General features: G+C 40.5%; 1 long non-coding RNA gene and 1 other non-coding gene across 7 annotated transcripts in view; both read left to right on the plus strand.

Moving 5' to 3' along the window:
* Positions 1-1368: 1368 nt before the first annotated feature.
* Positions 1369-22835, plus strand: part of LOC109547908 (uncharacterized) — a 57281-nt gene continuing 35814 nt past the window's right edge. The window contains exons 1-3 of one of the 6 annotated variants that reach the window (XR_012331586.1): positions 1369-5219; positions 13949-14051; positions 17257-17407. This is a non-coding gene — a long non-coding RNA (uncharacterized lncRNA). Of the gene's footprint in view, positions 17408-22835 lie in introns of all 6 variants that reach the window. The other 5 variants (XR_012331581.1, XR_012331583.1, XR_012331585.1 and 2 more) reach the window with 5 other exon arrangements.
* LOC117312291 (U6 spliceosomal RNA) lies at positions 15854-15960 on the plus strand. Its single transcript, XR_004526547.1, has one exon. It is a non-coding gene; the product is annotated as a U6 spliceosomal RNA (small nuclear RNA).

The following is a 22835-nucleotide window of genomic DNA, read 5'->3' on the forward strand; positions in this document are numbered from 1 at the left end:
ACCAGGGCTTGAACCCGTGTCCCTTGCATTGGCAGGCGGATTCTTAACCACTGCGCCACCAGGGAAGCCCTTGTGGTCTGACTTTTCTCTCCGTCTCCCTCTCGTGAAACTGGTTTCTCAGATTCACTCTACAATTATCTGTTCTTCCCTATTCTTCAAGGTCTCCACCATCGAACAGGGACTCTGAGAGTATCCTGCGGATGGCCACAGATTCTTTGACACTCCTCCATTGAAAAGTGTGATCTATGTTATGTCCTCTCTTCTTGAATCTGGGTGGACTTGTGACTGCATTCATCACCAATAGAACAACACTGTAGAACTCTTTCTCTGAGGTTTCTGAACCTCGCTCTCAAAAGGTCTTGTGGATGTTTGTTTGTTTGTTTTTGGTTTTTTGCTTGTTTGTTTTTTACCAGGATACTTGCTTTTGGAGGCCCAAGTCACATGGAAAGGCCCTGTGTAGGCATGTCCATTGACAGTACCAGCTGAGCCCAGCCCTCAAGTCATCCCAGGCTCAGTGCCAGATATGTGAGTAAAGAAGCGTCCAGATGATCCTAATCCCCAGTCATTCAAGCCATGTCCAGCTGTCTGAGTCTCCCCAGCTGAGGTCTCAGATATCAAGGAATAGAGACAAGCCATCTTGGTCCATGACTCACAGATTCCATGAGCATAAAGAAAAATGATAGTTATGCCACGAAGGTTTGAGGGTGGTTACATAGCAATAGATTACTGGAATGGTAGAACATCTGGACTCTAGACTCCAGCTGCCCTCCTGATCTCTCCACTTGGATATCTAATCATCATCTCAAACTTAACATAACCAAGGTAGACTTTTGAATACATATTCTTTTATGACCAGAATCCTGCTCCCCTTCCAGTCATTTCCACCTCAGTAAATTATGCCATTTGCTGGAGGCAAAATCCTTAGAACCATCCTTCTTTTCTCCTTTTACTTCATTTCTCATATCCAATCCACCAGCAATACCTGTTAGTTCTCCGACACAAAGTAGCTTTAATCTGATTGAGTGGTCTTCTTACCTGATGTCAACAGTCTCACCTGAGCCATTCCCATCTCTCCACTGAGCCACTGAGCACTGAGATGCTTTCTAACTGGTCTCCTAGTTTCCCTCTTGTTCCTTTACATTACATTCTACACAAAGGAAAGAGAGTGGCTTTTATGACATATGAGCAGGTCATGTCTCTCCTCTGCTCAAAACGCTTCAGTGGTTTCCCTTTAAAATATATATATATATATATATATATATATATATATATATATATATATACATATATATATATATATATATATATATATCTACCATGGTCTTGCATCCTTTCTATCCCACTGATTACATTTCATATCACTCCCCTCTGTTGTCATTACCTTTCAGTGAGAGGTCCTCTCTCTGTTTTTTCAACTTGCCAAAGTTTTCCTCCTTCTCCTCTGCAGCATCTGAAAGGAGCTGGCCAAGAACTGGTTTAAGTACCCTTAGCTGACCACCCACCTCCAGCCTAAAAAGATGGTTGAGAAGACTGACAGGAATTTTTTTGAGAAGATAGAGAATTTCTTTAGAAAATGTTATTATTGTGTTGGGAATCTGACCATCTTAAGCTTAGTGAGAGGGACTATGAGGGACCCACCAGGTAAACCTTGACATAAGTGACCTGGAGTTTGGGGGATGCAAAGGACTGGTATCTTACTCATGAAAACAAAAAGCAAAAATAACCTTGGGGTGGAAGATGGATGGAACACCTGTGGCAGCAGACTAGAGGGCTGCATTTGGGAAGAAGTGGGATCTGTTTGGTCTGGGTCAGAGTTGTAGGGTTCTAGCTGCTAAATGTGGAATCCAAGGGAGAGGTATTTGTCTGGGGTCATTTCCAAAGGGATCCTATGCAAGAGGGCTTCTGCCAGGTGGTGAGGCAGCTTTAAAAGGAAGAAGCTGAGATTTACCCTCAGGAACAGGAGCTGATGAGGGATTGCAAATAGCCAACCAACAGACGTCTGAACGATGAGCAGGAAGTTGGGTAAAGAGTTGGGGAGGAGTGTCCTGAGTCTAAATGATTGCATGTGCAAAAGCTGAGGGATAAGAGAGGGCCTGATTTATTTGTAGACCTGAAATGTGTCTAGCATGATTGAGTGCTCTGTGTGTGTGGTCAGGGTGATGATGACTCTAGGTTGGAGGAGTGGCATGAGATGGAGAAGGGTGAGAAGAGTCCAGCCCTCCTTAGGTATATTATGGGATTTGGAATTTATCTTAAAGACAATGGGAAACTTCTGAAAGATGTGATATGATCAGTCTTGTGTTTTAGGAAGTTTGCTTTGGCTGTGGCCAATAGAGTAGATGGTAGAGTCAAAGAGTGGAATTGGGGAGCTAAATAAAAGTCAGACAAGGGATCATGGTGGGCTGGACTAAGGACGTGCTAGTGGGAAAACAAGACAGTAGCCAGATTCATGAAACAGGTAGGAAAAAGGTGACCGACTTGAGGTGGGGAGAAGGATTGGTAAAAAAAGGGCAGAAGAATCATGTACTATTCCCAGATTTCTTTCTTGAATAACAGAGTAGAAGATGTTGCTATTCAATGAGGTGGTGAAGACAAGATCAAAGCAGGTTTGAGGAACAGATGCTGATTTCTGTGATGAATGTACAGCATGTGAGGCACAACGTGTGCTTCTGTGTGGAGAGGTCGATTTGGTAGTTGATATATAAGACTTGTACCCAGGAGGAAGATTTGCACCCAAGCTTTACATTTATGCATTAACATATGATCTACTTTTGAAGCCATGTGAGTGGAGTGTGTACAGTGAGCAGAGAAGATAGTCCCGGACATACCCCAAAGGAATAATGATGTTTAAGAAAGAAGAAACTAAGAAGGGGACAAGAAGGAACACCAGAGGAGAAGGAAAATCGAAAGACAAGAGTAACATGGAAGAGTGGTGTTGGGAAGGAGATGCACTCCTTCTGTCAGATAAGGAACGAACATCTCCACTGGTGATGAGGTGCTCAGGGTGAGTCTGATCATGACCAAGTCTAGGGGGCTAGGTGACCTGGTAAGTGAGAGGTGGAAAAGCAAAAACAGCTTGTGTAGAGAATGCTTGTTCTGCCATGGCCAATAAACTTGTGAAAACATCTTCCAACTGATCTAATAATAAGGGAAGTTGAAATAAAACTATAGTCTTACAGCCAAAGATTTAAATGACTGCCAATCAAAACTGAATGTCAACAAGTAAGTGAAGAAGTGAACACTACCAGTTGAGAGGTAAATTGGTACAAACTTCCTAGTGGTGTTTTGATAACATCTAAAGATTTATTCACAACATTTTTCAAGATGTTATGGTCTAGTTAGAAACACTTGGCTAAAAATGTATTTGATGGTGGTATCATGGTAGGATGCCAAAGGGCTTAGCATAGGGGACTCCCTGTATATTACAATGAATTCACTTTTTAAATTCATTTTTCTTATTGTGGTAAAATATACATAACATTTACCATTTTAACCATGTTCAGGTGTACAACTTGGTGGCATTAAGTACATTTACAATGTTGTATAACCATTAGCACTATCCATTTCTAGAATTTTTCATCATCCAAACTAAAACCCTCTTCTCATTAAACAGTAACTCCCCAATCTCCTCTCCTCCCAGGCCCTGGTAACCATCATTCTACTTTCTGTCTATGAATTTGACTACTTTCTGTCTATGAATTTGACTACCTACTCTAGGTACCTCATATAAGTGGAATCATGTAATTGTCCTTTTGTATCTGGCTTGTTTCACTTAGCATTAAGTTTTCAAGGTTCATCCATGTTGTAGCATGTCTCAGAACTTCATTCCTTTTTTAAGACTGAATAATATTCCACTGTATGTATATATTACATTTTGTTTATCCATTCATTTGTTTCAGTGGAGGAGTTTTTCCTTTCCTTCCTTCCTTCTTTCCTTCTTTCCTTCCCCTCTCTCTCATTCTTTCTTTCTCTTTCTTTCTTTCTTCCTTCTTTCCTTCCTTTCTCTCTTTCTTTCCCTTTCTTTCTTTCTTTCTTTCTTTCTTTCTTTCTTTCTTTCTTTCTTTCTTTCTTTCTTTCTTTCTTTCTTTCTTTCTTTCTTTTTCCTTCCTTCCTTCCTTCCTTCCTTCTTTCTCCTTCCAGTTTCATTGAGATATAATTGACATACAGCACCGTGTAAGTTTAGGGTACACAGCATAATGACCTGACCCACATGCACCATGGGATGATCACCACAATAAATCGAGCGAACATCCATCATCTCATAGAGATAGAAAAGAAAAGAAAAAGAAAAAAATTTCCTTGTGATGAGAACTTTTAGAATTTACTTTCTTAACAACTTTCATATATAACATACAGCACTGTTAATTATATTTATCATGATGTACGTTACATACCTAGTACTTATTTATCTTATAACTGGAAATTTATACCTTTGACTACCTTCATTCAATTCCCCCACCCCCAGCCCCCTGCCTCTGATAACCACAAATCTGATCTCTTTTTTCTACGAGTTTGTTTGTTTTTGAAGTATAATTGACCTACAACACTACACGGTTCCTGGTGTACAGCAGTGATTCAATATTCCCCTACACTACAAAATGATCACCATGAAAATCTAGTTACCATCTGTCAACACACAAAGGTATTACATTATTATTGACTGTATTTCCCACACTGTACATTTCATACACATGACTCATCTATTTTGTAGCTGGAAGTGTGCACCTCTTAATCTCCCTCACCTATTTCTCTCCTATTTCAATGGGGTTTTAAAATAAGGGTGGTTCTAGTATTAATTACTTAAAAAATTATGATATATTTACTGTTACAAGTATAGATAACAAAACAAAAACATCAGTATGTCTTTCATAGGGAATTATAAATAAAATCCAAATTAATATAGTTTTTTGGGGGGATATGGGGTGCAGATGAGTAAATTTAATGAATATACAGGGTGAATTATTGGGTTAAAATAAGGAGAAAAGCAGTTACGTGTATTTCTCCATTGACTTCTGTATTGCTATGTATTCTTATCCACTAACTCCTGCATCCTTTCAGGAGAGGGGATTTGTGTCCACTTTTAGGCACTGCAATTGCTGCAAACATAGACAAGTCCCTGTAGGAAGACTCCTGCATGGATGTGCTTCTCCATCCCATGGACTCATGACATTGGAAGGAGGAAGAGAGCTGAATGACTCCAGGAAACCACCATGATGTTTGTAAGACTGGGCTTTCCATTTTGGGGGAATGAGGGAGTGTGGGTGTAGTTTTAGGGAGTTGATGGAATGTCTACTAACTGCATCATCACAGGAGAAAGCAACTGAAATGTGGACTAGTTGATTTGGTAGAGGAATTAGCTAAAATTTCTAGGCATTTCTTTATGTAGGAGCTGAGTAAGTTGAATATTTTGAGCCCAAGTTACAGAAAAACCTCCTATTACAGAAAAATTGGGTGGTGTATATGTATACCATAACTTTGTTTTGAATTAAGATTCTGAATTTAGCTTTTCCCCGGAAACTCCAAGATAACTAGAAATTTCAAAAAGAAATACTGTAGTCCTTTGGTTTGAAGGGGTTAGGTCATGGGCTCTTAAAAAACAGTTTCTTTCTTATTGTTCTGCTTGTTGCTTTTTTTCATTCTACATTTTATATATATATATATTTATTTAAATTAATTAATTAATTTGTTTATTTTTGGCTGCGTTGGGTCTTCCTTGCTGCGTGCAGGCTTTTCTCTAGTGGCGAGCGGGGGCTACTCTTCATTGTGGTGCACAGGCTTCTCATTGCGGTGGCTTCTCTTGTTGCGGAGCACAGGCTCTAGGCGTGCGGGCTTCAGTAGTTGTGGTGCTTGGGCTCAGTGGTTGTGGCGCACGGACTTGGTTGCTCCGAGGCATGTGGGATCTTCCTGGACCAGGGCTCGGCCCGTGTCCCCTGCATTGGCAGGCGGGTTCTTGACCACTGTGCCACCGGGGAAGTCCCTACATTATATTATAAAGATATATACATATTACATAGAGAGATCTAATTTAAGCAACTGCTTCATAATATTACATTGTACTTTGTATTTAAATTATGCAGTTGTGTGGATGGATATATAAATTGTGTCCAGTTTTTTCTCTATTTTAAACAATGCCACAGTGAACACCTAAAAAAACAAACAAATAAACAAACAAAAAAAGTTTCTTTTATGAGAAAGCTGTGTCCTCTTATTGAGGCTCTATTAGAGAAATTGCTTTTCAGTAGTAAGGAAGATTTTAGAAGTAGGAAGAATTAATTACAACTAGTTATACTAACTTAGAATGGATTTTGTTTCCTCCTTTAATATTTTTTGCTTGTAAGAGAAAATTTGAGGCCTAATTCTGACTACATAGAACTGTAGAGAGCAATGTGCTTTTAATATAATTTCTGTTAAATAATTTATTCTCCAATTCCTTGTTAGCTTTTACAGGAATTTATGACATATAATAGTTCAGTAAGGTGGCTGGCTAGATATGAGATATATTAAATGAGAAGGTTTTCTATTTATCTCCAGTAACTGGCTAGAAAATATCCTGATAAAAAGGATTTCCAATACATAATGATAAAAGCAAAATAGCCATTTCTAGAAATAAAATTCTGGTGAGAAATGGCTGGAACTTACTCAAAATAAATTGAAAACCTGTTTTAGAGAGTTGTAAAGGAAAATTTAAATAAATGGAGCACTGTACCACATTCCTGAATGGGAAGAAGTGTGTATTAGTCAGCTTGGGCTATCATAACAAAAGACCACAGAGTAGGAGGTTTACATAACAGAAATAAATAAATAATAAAAATAAATAACAGAAATTTATTTTCTCAAGGTCCTGAAGGCTTGGGAAAGCAGTTTGCGATCTAATAGACTTTAGCCATAAATTAATCCTACAAATTCCTCTGTGGACCAAGTAGTTCATCATAGCATTATTTAGCCTAGTAAATAGTAGTGAATAAACCTTTAGAAATGGAAAAAAAGTGAATCCCTGTACATCTACTCAAAGCTAAGTTTATTGAGGGTTTATTCTGTGCCAGACACTACATTCAGCTCTTTTCATGATTTTTTTCACTTAATCTTCACAATAACCTCAAAAGGTAGATATTATCCTCTTTTAGGAGTTTTAGTAAGCTAATAAGCTGTTTATAATAAACATAGAATAACATGAAAAGTGCTCGTGACATACTAAACATAAAAGCAAGACACATGTATCGAGAATGATTATAGCCATGCATAAGAAATATGAATAGAAAAATAATGTGAATAGAAAAATAATGAATAGAATAGAAAATAATGAAAAGAAGTCCGTGAAAGGTGAACACATTCTTATTTATTCCAATTTGCTTTCATGGGTGCGCATGAATCTTGAGACAATAACCACCACCACCACTATAAAACTATCAAACATGATTTTAAAAACAAAAACCAGAAAGAGAAAAATTTAAGGGTAAGTCAGCCAGAAATGTAAAAAAAGCAGAAAGTTATATTTCACTCAGCTAAAAGCTGAGATCTTGATGGTGGTCCCCAAGGCCTGCTGTGATGGGTTCCCTCCCCTCCCCTCTGGCTTCATCCCCCAGCTCTCCTCCTCTTTTGTGTCCCCAGCTCCACAAGCCTCTTCTTTCTCAGCACACCAGACACTGCCACTCCATGGGGCCTTGGTCCAAGGGGTCCCTCTTCCCAGAATTCTCTTCTTGCAGCTACCTCTAAGAACACCTTTCCAGGTGACACTTATCCAGTATCACCTTCTCAGTGAGGCTCCTCTAGTCAAGATTGCACCCTACCTCCATCCTACCATCCCACCTCCAACCTCTGTATCTTGTCCTTCATTTTCTCTTTCCATATCACCTGTCACCTTCCAACATACTAGAGAATTGGCTTATTTCTTTTGCTTCATGTTTATTACCTGTCTCACTCCACTAGAATGTAAGCATCTCAAGGGCAGGAGATTTACACACAAATCCTCGTCCACATTGCATCTCAAGTATCCAGGACAATGCCTGGAATCCAAAAATATTTGTGGAGTGTTGCCAAAGGTGCTGTCCTAGAGTAGAGAAAAGGCCTGAAGAGTGAAAAAAAAAAAAAATGATCCCAAGGTGAGTTCTGGGAAATACAAGCAGTGGCCTACTTGGAAAGTGATTATAGTAGATCTTACACTGTTTGACTTATCAGTACTGTTGATCTTATGACACCAGCCCCACCAAGAATAATTGGGTTAAGACTTTGCAGTTGTGACATTTATGGCTTACTTCATCTAGGTTTTATTTTGCTTGCAAATAAGTCAATGTCTTACAATGATTTTAACATGGGGAAAGGTCCACAGTAGTATACTTTGTTCTAGCCTTTTTTTATTCATACTCTGACTCTTTTCAATAGTTGTGGCTTTCTCAGAACTCTCTGCACCTTATCCTTTTTTCTTTCCAGCCGTAGGTGGCAGCACACCACTGCCTACAAACGGCTGCGTTTGTAAGTCAGAGCTGTTGGTCAGGAAATAGCAGCTAATGAATAATCAGTCCAAGCTGATTGGCAAATTAATGTCTTCATTAAGTGAACTAACCGGCTTCCTTTATAAACAAGGTCAGAGTATTTATAACCCAGTGCATTTCATAAAGCAAAATCCATCTACACTGATGTGACCTCACTAAGGTACCCATGATTGATCTGCATGGAGCATATGCAAAACCTCACTTGGAAAACCATCTTTAATAAGGACTGGTACCATTCCGATGTAATCGTTAATAAAAGGCACCCTTGCTATGCAGCCTCATTTTTCTCACACGAGGTAAATGAAAAAGTGAATACCTTAAGCAGGAGCTACTGTTATAAGATGATATTGGGTGGCCTGTTCCAAATTGAGTTCTTAGTAATAAAAAATAAAGTGTGATCCTTATTGATCAAATATATCTTCTGTCACTTAGGCTAGACAAAAACTTATTTCACATTTAGAGTACGCTGTACAGGTATAAAGTTTGATGTTTACCGTCTACTCTATGTCACATTTCGAGTGATTCAAATGCTTAATGTTGCCATCATTGTCAGAGAACTATGTGAGAAGTTCAGAAAATCTTCTCACGAGGTGATCAGGTGTCAGGGACCTGGTGAATTTCTCTTTCTAGGACAGTGCTGTACAACAGAAATATAAGGCAAGCCACAAACATGAACTGTATGTGTAATTGTAAATTTTCTAGGAGCTGCATTGAAAAACGCAAGAAGAGAGGAAATTAATCTTAATTCTGTATTGTAGTGTCTTTAACCCAATATATCAAAAGTATTTAGCGGGTAATCAATATAAAGACAACGGAGGTATCCTACATTCTCTTTTTCACTCTAAGTATTTGAACTCTGGTGTCTATTTTACACTCACAGCTCATCTCTGTTTAGACTAGCCTCATGTCCAGTGCCTGATATCCACGTGTGGCCAGTGGGCACTGTGATATCCAGCTCAGCTCTAGAGATTTAGTGTCTGTTATGGATTCAGTTGTGTCCCCTCAACATTCAGATGTTGAAGACCTAACCCCCAGTACCTCAGGAGGTGACCTTATTTGGAGACGAGATCTTTACAGAGCTAATCAAGTTAAAATGAGACCGTTAGGATGCGTCCAAATCCAGTATGACAGATGTCCTTATAAAATGGGGGAATTTGAAGACAGACTCGCACAGGGAGAGCGCCATGGGAAGATGAAGACAGAGAAGGGGGTGATGGGCCTACCAGCCAAGGAGCACCAAAGATTGCTGGCAAGCTACCAGAAGCTAGAGGAGAAGCGTGAAACACCTCTGCCTCACCGCCCTCAGAAGGAACTGACCCTGCTGTCACCTTGATCGTGGACTTCTAGCCTCCAGAACTGTGAGACAATAAATTTCTGTTGCTTAAGTCACCCATTTTGTGGAAGGAAATACAGTTCCTGCTGTTGGTAGTGGGCACTTTGTTCCATCACTCTGCAGCTTTTCTTTTCCTACCTTGAACCTCTTCTCCTCTTTCTGCACTTTCCCTTCTGTTCTCACCACTGAGCCTCCCAGCCTCCTCTCATGGAATCTCCTAGTATTTCGCTCCCATGCAGACAGGCTGGGAGTTTCCCCTTCAGTGAGCATGAGAGGGGCACATCCTGAGCAGTGAGTAAAGAAGGCTGATTTGCTTCAGGTCTCTAGCGGGGATAATATTACCCACTAGGCTGTCTCCCTAGAGCTGCTATAACGCAGGTCCAGTGCTGTTTGAGAAAGTGCTTTGAAAACTGTACATAACTGCATAGATGAGAATGAGTGTTTTGTAGGTGGGATGAAGTGTTTCTCAAATTATTTTCATTTCTTCTCCCTTTAATTATCTGGGCTCCCCACTTCACAGAAGGAAATGAATCAAAGGGGAAAAGACCCTGACACTTTCTTGCCATCTGGCAATAGTGCGCTTCTATTGGTTGTCTCTCCAGCACATAAGGTACCTTTCTGCGGACACTGCAGAAGCTCCCTCCTCCCCTATTCACAAACCAGGTGCTGTGGGTGACATGGATCCCACTCCATCTATAGAAATGGGTCCCAACCTGTGTGTATATATATGTAGACACACATATTCTATTAATCTGTTTCTGTTTCTCTGGAGAACCGTGACTACATCTATTGTTCTTATTAATTCATGGCAAGGGGTCATAGTGCTTAAAAAGATGAAAGGCAGGGCTTCCCTGGTGGCGCAGTGGTTGAGAGTACGCCTGCCGATGCAGGGGACACGGGTTCGTTCCCCGGTCCGGGAATATCCCACGTGCCGCGGAGCGGCTGGGCCCGTGAGACATGGCCGCTGAGCTTGCGCGTCCGGAGCCTGTGCTCCGCAACGGGAGAGGCCACAACAGTGAGAGGCCCGCGTACCGCAAAAAAAAAAAAAAAAAAAAAAAAAAATGCACAAGAGCGGGGACCCAGATTGACTAGAAAGGCCTCATTAGTTCCAGTGGAGGGGGAGTTTATAGGCACTCCCACTGACATTGGAGGAGGTCTCTGCACTGGGGTGAGCAACCTGAACCTTTACCCAGCAGGGCAGCCCCACAGATACTCGCTCTTCTGCCCAGGTGTCTCTTGGTAAAGGCAAGTAGAGGAACCAAAGCAATTACCTAGATAATTAAGGAAAAACAAACCTGTGTGTGGCAGGTAACTTGGGGAACTTCCACTCAATTTTCTAGGCAACCATTGGAATTCTTTGCCTCCCTGTTGTCAGCAGGAATGTGATCTGGCTCACAAGAGCTACTTTAACAATTATACTGCTCTCAGTTGGTAAATATTGCTTCATAGGGACTCCTCCTGTACTCATCAATCTAGAGTTTGAAATAGCTCCATGGGAATCTCAGGGCCGTGTTGTTCCCACTGAGTCATGGCAAAACCCCCAGTAACTGCTGTGAAAATGTTAGGCTATTTGTGAAACTTTGGAAATCAGCTTCTGGCAGCTCTTGTTTTGTGATTCTGGGTGAGATGAGACCTGACCTGCAACCTCACAGGCTGGGCAAAGGCAATTCCAGTCGTGATGGAGGCCAAGGAAGGAGGTTTGCTGTCAGTCTCTATATGAGGCATGTGTTGCATCTTACCTCCAATACCTTCCTATGAGGCAAGGTCCTACTACCCTTGCTTTAGAGATGAGAAAATGGAGCATCAACCAGGCACACACTGGTGAGTGACAAAACTAGAATTTCCACCTAGATCCTTTTGATTCCAAAGCTCTTTTTACTCTCCCAGTGGCTCTGGGAGAATCCAGGGCACCTATATTTTTTAAAAGCTCATAGTTGTTTCTGGTATCGGTTGGACTGGAAACTGTATGTTAAGGCAATGGTTCTCAAAGTTTAACATGTGTTAGAATCACCTGTAAGACTTGTAAACACACAGATGTCTGGTACCACACCTGGAAGTCTGTCTGATTTGGGTCTGGGTTTGGGCCCAAGTATTTGCACTTCTAAACAGGTTCCCAAGTGATGCTGCTGCTGGTACCCAGGGACCACACTGTAAGAACCACCGCTACATTCGGGACCTCAGAATTTGTTGTGAAAATCAGCATAATGAGAATGAAATCAGATATCTACAAACTCACCTTAGAGAGAATGGTTCAGAATAAGTCCTGACTAATAGTAAAACTAACACAGTCTAGAGAGAATATGCCTATCATAGGCGGTTGGTCAGAAGGGAGGCATTAATTAATGGGGCAGAAAATATATCTGACAGTTTCCTTCTGAAGGCAAGAAGTGATGAAAGGGTCAGTTTCTACCTTTCCTTCTGATTCTCTGGACACCAGGCAACCTCGTGAACGTTAATTCAATTAGGTTATTTGATTAACTTATTTTGTTTTCCAGCTGTCTGATATCTGAAGGATGGTTTCAAGCAGGACTATTTTTCAGGACCACCGCTTTGCCTAATCCCTGCGGGTGCCATTCATATTGAATTCTGTGCAAATGGTGCCCCCTGGAGGAGAGGAAAAGAATATCCTCCTAAGTGAAGGATCTAGCATTGTTGGTTAAACATGATTTATGCGCCCCTGGAGTCTACTCCTTTCCCATTAAACTAGCAAAACTGAGGACCAGTCCCAGGGACCTATGAGAATATTCTCTCAGAGAGGCCTGCCCTTGAGAAAGGTTTTCCTAGTCAATATTCCAAGTAACCCAGGTCCTAAAATTCTTGAAACAAGTGAAAATGGTAGGAGAAGGTCGTTAACAAATCCAAATGCTATCAGGATGTGTATCTTGCTTCTCTGTTGTGTGGGGATAAAATTATTTCAAGATTTGACTTACAAAGTAGGAATTGTGACTGAAACTGAAACCAATGTTTGTCTTCATGAGAGAGCAAGAAGTCTCTTGGTTGGAACCCTTTGGTACAGGAGGGTTATTCTACCATGAGCATAAAACCCGGACGAGGCTCTGCATGAGACCCACCAATGCTCCATGTCTCATGACCCTCTTCCCCCCCACTGAAAGGTCAAACTTATCCTTTGTGTCCATGCTTTTCTATGACCTGCAAGTTTTCCAAGAACCCCTGTATTCAAAGCATAGGTATACCACTTGACAGCTTTGTGTCCTTACTTAACCTTCCTGGGCCTTTGTTTCCTTATTTGTGGGATGATTATAAGGGTTACAGATAGAGAGATATAGATTGATAAAGCTGAGAGCAGTGATTGACACATCCTTGCGTTCTGTAAATGTTACTCACTACTGTTATTGTTCTAGGCAACCATTGGAATTCAGCATGTTCAGACATGCTTGTTAAGAATGCCCTGTGAATTATTTGTACATGTTGGATATTTAAGGGATTGCAAAGTATTTAATTAGTGGAGATAGTATTGAGGGGTCCAATCCACATCTACAGTGGGTAGAGCTAGAAAGGCATGGAGGATAGTTAGATAAGAGAACAAGTAGAGAGATGTGAACTCCAGAGGAGAGAGCTCATCTGGAAAGTAGGTTATCAGGAATATATGATTCCAATCTGATGATATAGAAGGAGCTGTGAATGTGGGAGGCATATTTGGGAGAGAAAAAACAAATGTTCATGCTTGTGTTACCTAAACTCTCCCCTCCCTTTTAAGGGTCATCTCCTTCTAATGAGAGTTGTTTATACTGCTGCTTGTAGACTACTAGGGTCCAGAAATCAATTTTTTTTAAACATCTTTATTGGAGTATAATTGCTTTACAATGGTGTGTTAGTTTCTGCTGTATAACAAAGTGAATCAGCTATACGTATACATATATCCCCATATCTCCTCCCTCTTGCGTCTCCCTCCCTCCCACCCTCCCAATCCCACCCCTCTAGGCGGTCACAGAGCATCATCGAGCTGATCTCCCTGTGCTATGCGGCTGCTTCCCACTAGCTATCTATTTTACACTTGGTAGTGTATATAGCCCATGCCACTCTCTCACTTCTCCCAGCTTACCCTTCCCCCTCCCCTTGTCCTCAAGTCCATTCTCTACATCTGTGTCTTTATTCCTGTCACTAGGTTCTTCAGAACCACAGAAATCAATTTATATGATCTGTGACCAGCATTAAAAAAAACAAAACAGAATAGAATATAAACAACCTGTGTCCATTCATTGCACGTGGTGAGTAATATTGTTTTATAAAACTTTGCTCAGTTATGCATATACATGTGTATAGGGTCATGATGTACAATGTATTTCTTACTGTGGCTTTTGGTACAAGGAGTTTGAAAGTCACTGCTCTAGTGTATTCACTGGGGTGGGGAGTTTTCTCTGCTCTTGCAGGGTCCTCTTACCTATTCTCCAGGCTGCTTTTTTCTCCCCAGACTTTTCTGAGCCAAAGCAGATACCTACTTGTTGCCCTCCTAGTGGGGCTGGGGGCTCAGGACACCTTCTAATGCAATCTTCCCACTTCTGCAAAATCCCAGAGATGATGGTGAGCATGATGGGGATCTGTTCCCCTCTGTTTTTGTTTTTATGACTCAGTCCCTCACTTATTTCAAACTTTTTATTCAAGTGTTGGAGAAACTATGAGAGAAATTATTTAAACTTTGCTGCTTTACTTTTCCTGAAGTCCAAGGAAGGAGTGTCCTGGAATGGAAATCCTGTGCGGGGCTCACTTCCTAGATGCTCCTGGTTTATCACTGTGATTCCCTGACCTCAGGGCCATATCCCTCACTGCAGGAGGGCTCTTCTTGCAATTTAAAACCTGCAAATATTTATTCATTTTGGGAGGAAAATGCTACCTTGTACTCACAGAGTTCCATACGTTTTCTATTTACTTCTGAATATTAAAAAAAAGCAGGTCAAGTTTAAAATATCCGTTTCAGATCCATCTATCCCCTCCCCTCCTCCCAGCACTGGCCATGCTTTCCCAAGGAGACTTAGAGGAGGGAGAAAGCTTGGTCTGCTTTTTCACTCCTTATCCCCGATTTCTTGGGGCACCTTTCTCCTTGATTGCAGAGGGGAGATGGAAAGGGATGAATCTGTCATTCCTGGTGTGCATTGGCCATCTCTTGGCTATTGCTTCTTAGGCTGAAATGGACCAAGTAGAGATGCCCACTGAGGGCAGGCATCCCAGGCTGCTTCCTTCTTGAGGTACATGTGTGAGTTCTTCATGAACCTTTCAGAATCGGGACAGGGCTCCACATCTTGTTTCCATCCAATGCCTTAACAAGGGAGACTAACTCTAGCTCAGCCTCTTTGAATGCCACTGCAGCTTTCACCACCAGCAGTACACCCTGCTGTTTCCCATTGCTTGGGACATCCACCCTGTACGTGGCCCTCTTGTTTGGGGTACAATAAGACAGCTTAAGCCCAGCTACCTTCTGCAGTGTCCACCTGAGTCACTGAAGAGTCAGCTTTCCTTCAAATACCAAGTGGTAGGAGGGCTGGTTTCCCCACTGCTGGTCTCTCTCTCTGCCCTGTTGGCTCTCTTCTCCCCTGCTCAGAGATGGTCAGAGAGTGGGCAGATCAGCATGTCTGCTCCATGAGCTGATGTCTCCCTGTGGTTCGAGATGCCTGTCTCCTTTTGTTTCTGACACCCCTACTGTCTATGAGAGCTCCCCATTTTTTCTTCCTCCATGGAAAACACCGAGGCTCTCAACTCTCTACCGATGACTCACAATAAGAAATCTCTTCTTCTTCTCCTCTTCCTGGTTTTCTGCTTGTTTGGGGTGGGGGGAATGGTTGAAAGCAGTACAGTTGGTTAAGTCTGGTCTATTAAAACGTCCTGGAGGGGTTCATGCCTCCAGCTGTTGGCAGCTCTTCTTAGAATGGGAGGTGCTTGATGTGTCTTCGCTTTCTGCTCCAGGTCTTGGTCGCCCATTTTGAGACAACAGAATTAGTATCATCGACACCCCACTGCACGTGGGACGAGAGATCCACATCACCTACCCTAGCCGTACTTTAAAGAGTTAAGTTGGGTGCTTGCTTCGGCAGCACATATACTAAAATTGGAGCGATGCAGAGAAGATTAGCATGGCCCCTGCGCAAGGATGACCCACAAATTCGTGAAGCGTTCCACATTTTTTTACAATGGAATATTACCCAGATATAAAAAGGAACAAAATAGTACCATTTGTAGAGGTGTGGATGGACCTAGAGTCTGTCATACAGAGTGAAGTAAGTCAGAAAGAGAAAAACAAATATTGTATAATATTGCTTATATGTGGAATCTAGAAAAATGGTACAGATGACCTTACTGGCAAAGCAGAAATAGAGTCACAGATGTAGAGCACAATCTTATGGTTACCAAGGGGGGGAAGGGGGGCACTTGCGATGAATTGGGAGATTGGGATTGACATACATACACTAATATGTATAAAATAGATAACTAATAAGAACCTGCTATATTAAAAAAAACCTGCCTTTATATTATTTAGCCATTTTAGTAAACAATTTACCATACCTGTGGTATGTCATATGTGAATTTTAGATATTTTTTCCCCAAATAGCATCTGTTAATTTACCACCATAGAAATAGGCTTAACTATTGTGAAAAATTCAAATGGTAAAAAAGGTACATTAAATGTCCACCCCTCTTTTTTAACCTAAAGCAGATGTTACCCTGGACAGGGGCAGGGGCAAATTAACATATGAAATGGTAAGAACAGTGTCTCTGCTCTGACCACACACCCAGAAGTACCCCTGGAATGTCCATCACCATGACCTCTTGGCCGAGTCAAGGGGGTAACTCACGTTATCAGTGGGGGTGGCAGTTCTCTTGCTGAAGCTATCAGAATTAATGCCCTTCCTTACAGATGCAGATGTAGAGAATGGACTTGAGGACATGGAGAGGGAGGCAGGGTAAGTTGGGATGAAGTGAGAGAGTGGCATTGACATATATACACTACCAAATGTAAAATGGATAGCTAGTGGGAAGCAGCCGCATAGCACAGGGAGATCAGCTCAGTGCTTTGTGACCACCTAGAAGGGTGAGATAGGGAGAGTGGGAGGGAGACTCAGGAGGGAGGGGATATGGAGATATACGTATATACATAGCTAATTCTCTTTGTTATGCAGCAGAAACTAACACAACAATGTAAAGCAATTATACTGCAATAAAGATGTTAAAAAAAATTAATGCCCTTCTTTATCCTCTTTATTCTCTGCTCTGTCCTGGGCTCCCATTTCTGAAGCTCCTGCAGTAGCTTCAGTTGCAGTGTTGACATATTCCCTTCCATGGCCACAGACCCCAGTGATTTGCCCTCCAACCTGTGCAGTTGACATAGATGTGTGATTTCATAGCTTCCTCATGGCCCTCACTCATGAAGAGAAGAGTACCCTCTTCTCACTAGGGGTACTTTTCTTTGATTTCTTCTTTCAGGTTTTCATGCCTTCCCAGCTCAGATCAAGCTTGAGACAAGTTACCCAGCACCTAAACTGAAAGGAAACAGCATACCTGCAAAACTACATCTGAAATCGTTTATTCTTCGTAACCACTAGTTGGGGGTACCTCCAGACTCTCGCACTTTCAGGTGGGGGTAATATTCAGAATACATATTTAATGACCAGTTGTCTTGGGCACCATGATGGAATGGGGAACTGACCAATTGGTATGGTCAAACCAGTGCATACAGGCTGAATATCAGATTGGACAGGGGTCCCAAACAGGCAGACCTCTGGGCCATTTTGCTGGTAGATTAGTTTTGTTGGGTATGCTGAGTGGTTTTGAAATCTGTTTCTGAGCCTAGGCACGCACTAGGCACTGTTTCTGATCTAGGCACGCACTCTCCCATTTTCAGTCTGCTATCTTGTCTCATGTCTTAGAGTTTTTGCTGGCTTTGTTTGTTTGCTTTGTTTTTTAAAATGTCTCACTATATTTTTAATTAAAATTTTTTTTCATTTTAACAGTTTTTAATGAAAGTCATATAAAAGATTATTTCTGCATCTTCTCAATTGTTTCTTCCTTATATTTGCCCTTTTCCTTTCCTACTTGGCAAGATTTGACGTTACGCTCAAGGATCTTTTTTTGGTCTTTGCCCAGTTTAGTTTAGTGATAACCTCCTTCCTGGGGTGGATACTCGCATGCTCAGTGGTGCCATCAGCCTTCTGCTGCTGCACTCGTATGGTGTAGATGACATATTTCTTCCTGGAAACCTGGACCACTTTGCCAATTTGCTGCCCTTTGTAGCACCCTCGCACAACCTGAACTTCGTCCTTTCAGATGGGCATGAAGCAAACATTGTACTTCTGCCTCAGCTCTTTGGAAAAAGGGGAAGACATATGTATATGTATAACTGATTCACTTTGCTGTACAGCAGAAACTAAGACAGCATTGTAAATCAACTAGGCTCCAATAAAAAGTAATGAAAAAAATAAAATAATGAAAACTGTGCAGTATAAAAAAATAGAGTAAGATGGCTGGCTTTGTTGATTTATCTTACTGTTGCTTCCTAGAAAGCATCTGCCTGTGCCTTACTCTTTTCAAACCTTTCCTTGTGGTCCCGTCTCTGTCCAGGGGCTATTCACTCCAATTTGTCTCTTAAATGATCCCAGGTTGTCATTGCTTGGAGAGGCCCTCATACCTGTGGGAACTGTACGATACCTCCTCTGGTTGCTGGGCCTAAATTTCCACAGAGGTGGGCACCCCATTCTGGATCTGAACTACATCAATATTGCAGCTACTCATTAAATTATAATTAACTTGGAAATGAGAGACTAAACATAGAAACAGACAACGGCCAGACCCTATATAAAAATAGAACTCTGACCCACAACCTACAGCAACCTGCCAAGGAAACCAACCCTTTCATTGACAATAAACAGTCCAGGAAGCCAGCCTGCCATAAGTCAGACTTGTTAGAATTCAGACTACTATCTCTAATAACAATCTAAGAAGCTAAACAGTAACTTCTGTAACAGCCAGCCCCAAATGGGCAGGATTTGATTAAATCCTTCCAACTTAGGACCAACTAGAGAAAAACAAATATGCACACCCCCAACCAATCACATAAGATACCTTGCTATGAGTTATTGCGCCTCCAGCTTCCCCAAGCCCACAGCCTCCAATCAGAGTACACGTGAAGGCTCCCTTTTTTGTACAATCAAGCTTTCCTACTCCTCTGCCTGCCTTTGCATCTTTGCCAAGATGCAAGTGACAGTGGCTGACTCACTTCTTATCCGGGTTCTGAAAAAATAGCCTTTGATTTTTCTCATTTGGTTGGTCTTTATTTCCACAGAAATAAAGTCAATTCTAACTATTTAGATATGATAATAATAATAAAGGCCTTCAATAAAATGTAAGTAAGTTACGGTAGAGAGGGAAAATAAGAATTTTTTGTATTCCGTAAAAGTTTAAGGTGGGCGGGGTGGAGGGAGGAGAATGTTCCCTTTAGCATCTTTTGAATGTCTTGGGTTCAATTTTCTGATTTTTCCTACTACCACCTAAATTTGTAATAAAACAGCTGACCATAAAATGTTGAACTTTGTTACTTTTAAGCTGAAAATTTTTTTGAAGCTTAAGGCAGTTATTTCTGCAAAAGATGACTTTTGGGTTTATTAATTAAAAAGAAGGCAGGGAGTATTTGAAATATTATCATCTGAGGGACTTTATTCTACATTTATAAATACAGTCTCACCACAATTACGAGAAATTGAAAAGAGTTTGAAATATGGTGATAGCTTAAAACTGAAAATAATTCTTTTTAACATGAACAATTGTCCCACCAGTTTTATAACCTAATAAAAATCATAGTAGAAGAAAAATCCTGGGCATTTTAATTATGAGAAATCACATGTATTCTGGGAAATTAGAAACATAACACACATATTCATACTTCAGAATCCTCATTCTAGAAATTCTTTCCTTGGAGATTTTCCAAAGAACTGGATTCCATGATCTGGCTTCTCTGCAGTACCCAGTAAACAGAGCTCAGTAAGAGGCATACCTGATTTTGAGTCCAAGTTTAGCAACAATATATTTCACATTTAAACCGAGATGCAGAGTAGAAATTCAGTCTTTGGACATTGTTTCCCTTATGTTTGTTCCTTTAAAAATATAGATTTTTCTTCTATACTCTAGACAGAGGCAGAGGAGAGAATACCCTTGTAATTTTTTCACTTTCTAGTAACCCCTTTAAAGTTAACTGTAGTATCACGTAGATACATATACATTACTCATATTATGATTTAAATCCTAAATCCTTCAGAGAATTCCCCAAATACTCTCTTTCTGGGTGTCTCCATTGGTTGGTGTGCTTTGAAGAAAAGGACATCAAAGGTGTTCAATTAGCGCTTGTTGACAGATTGACTCAACGCAAACCAATGTTCAATTAACCTCAATTTGGAAGATGTGCTGAAACAATAACAGTCATTTAACACTTGTTTTGTTAACACTTGTTTTGTATTATCTGTCCTGTTTCACCCCACCTCCATGTTTTCTGTAATGAATTCACATTGACTGTGTGTCTTTTGATTTCTTAATTATTCACTTTCCTTCTTGAGTAAAATGAGAATGTCTCCTACTCACTCAGCCCTAGGTTTTTAAGAATTAGAAGAACCTGCAGTGTTCCCCCAAATTTACCCTTCGTTTGTGGGCATGACACTCCTCTACTTTTCACAAACTTTCCTGTGCACAGGTGTCACCTGGAGGACTTATTAAAACTTGGAGTGCTACCCTAGAGCGTCTGATTCCATAGGTCTGGGATGGGGCCCAAGAACTTGCATGTTTAACTAGTTCCCACGTGATGCAGCTGCTCCCTGCTCCCAATGTGTGTCTCAGGACCACACATTGATACCTACTGCTATTACAAGAAGTAAGAATTCCGCTGTGTGTGTGTGTGTGTCAGAGGTGGTGGCAATGGTGGTGGTGGAGGTGGTAGTAGGGGTACAGTTTGACCGGGGCAGAGTATGGACATAGGAAAGCTTGCAGGTGTAGATCATTGTGAGGAAGCTGCGGGGTGTTCTGGAATGAGCCCAGGTCCCAAAGGTGTGAGAGGGGAATTGAGAAAGAGAAAGCCTGATGTATTCCTGACCTCTGGATGCTTCTCCCATTTGGATTTCATTGGAATGAAACTCCTAAATGGTTTAAGTGCCAGAGGGGCTGCTAAATTGTCATGTCTCAGACACACATACAATATTGACATCTGCAGTTTATGCTCTCAGACTACATATTCAAACTCTGTGCGGTGGTGGAGTAGCTAGATAAATATTTGTACATTTGACTGCACCCAGACACTACTTATGTTTCCTTATTCTTCTGTTTTGTCTCAAGAAATCTGAGTCAGATGGTGTAATTGGTTGTGAAGCTTAATCCCATCGTCATAGTCACTCACCTGCTTAAAGCTGGGGGTGTGTGGATGACGTAGCACGTCTAGTAATCTGTTTATTCCCTCCCAAATGGTAAAGACAAGAAGCTCTTCACAGATTGCTGGATGGCTCCAGTTATTATGGATTCTTACAAAGACACGGCAAACGGGCAAGTGTTAGTTCAGCAGAATAACAATACACATTGATATTTGGATCTTGCATAGTATAAAATTGCAAGTGATTTCAGGTTCTGACAGGACTTTATAAGCCTCAGGTCTCAACACTCAGATTTTCATGGCACATAGTCTTTTTCATTTCAACTTTGTTTAAAGTATTTTATTACAGAAAATTTCAAACATATCCAGAATTAGAGGGAAGCAGATCGTGATGGTACTATCACCCAGCCCCAATAATTATTGATATTTTGCCAATTGTGTTTAACCAGTCTGCACTCCTGGGCCACAGAAATTTTACTTATAAATACCTCATTTCTAACAGATAAAGGCTTTAGAACAATATAACCACGATAGTATTATCACACCTAACAAAATTATTATTTGAAATATTATTCCAATCCGTGTTCAAATTTCTTCGATTGTCTCAAAATTTGTTAATTGTCCTATTTGTTCAATCAGGACCCAAACAAGGTCCTTTATAGAATTTGTTGATTTATCTCTTATGTCTCTATTATCATTTAGTAGTTTCCTCTCTCTTTTTTTTTTTAACCAAGACATTTATTTATTGAAAAAATGAGTCATTTTTCCTGTTGATTTTCTGCATCCTGGACTGTTTTGGTTATATCTCTGTGGTATTGTTTAACGTGTTTCTACAGTCCTATATTTCTTGTTAACTTGTAGCTGAGTCTAAAACATGAAATTTAGGCTTAATTATGCTGGGGGAGGCAAGAATATTTCACAGGCAGTGTGGGTACTTGCTATTGTATTACATCAAGAGGGATGTAATACCTGTTTGTCCCACTTTTAGTGATGCTAAGATTGATCAGTGGGATTTAGGTGTCAACCTTTTCCTAATGGTCTTAGCAGCCATTGAGGATTATTGTATAGATCCATTATTTCACTGGGGTTGCAAAATGACATTTTTCTAAGTCAATCGTTCTTTCTGAATTAGTTGGACTTCTTTATCTGGTTAATATGAAAAACAGTTTATAAAGGAGAGGCAAGATAAATGCTTGATTCTGTACCTTAATCTAATTTCAGAATAATGAGCCCAGCAATATATATATATATACACACATATATTTTTATTTAATTAAAGTATAGTTGATGTGCAATATTATATAAGTTATAGGTGTATAATATAATGATTCACAATTTTAAAGGTTATACTTCATTTATAGTTATTATAAAGTATTGGCTATAGTCCATGTTTTGTACAATATATCCTTGTAGCTTATTTTATACATAGTAGTTTGTACCTCTTAATCGCATACCCTTATATAGTCCTTCCTTCTCCTCACTGGTAACTACTAGTTTGTTCTCTATATCTGTGAATGTGCTTCTTTTTTGTTATATCACTAGTTGATTTTTTAGTTTCAACTTATAAGTGATATAATACAGTATTTGTCTTTATCTGACTAATTTCATTTAGCATAATACCCTCCAACTCATCCATATTATTGCACGTGGCAAAATTTTA

Source organism: Tursiops truncatus, chromosome 4 (genome assembly GCF_011762595.2).
Source record: "Tursiops truncatus isolate mTurTru1 chromosome 4, mTurTru1.mat.Y, whole genome shotgun sequence".
NCBI lineage: Eukaryota > Metazoa > Chordata > Mammalia > Artiodactyla > Delphinidae > Tursiops > Tursiops truncatus.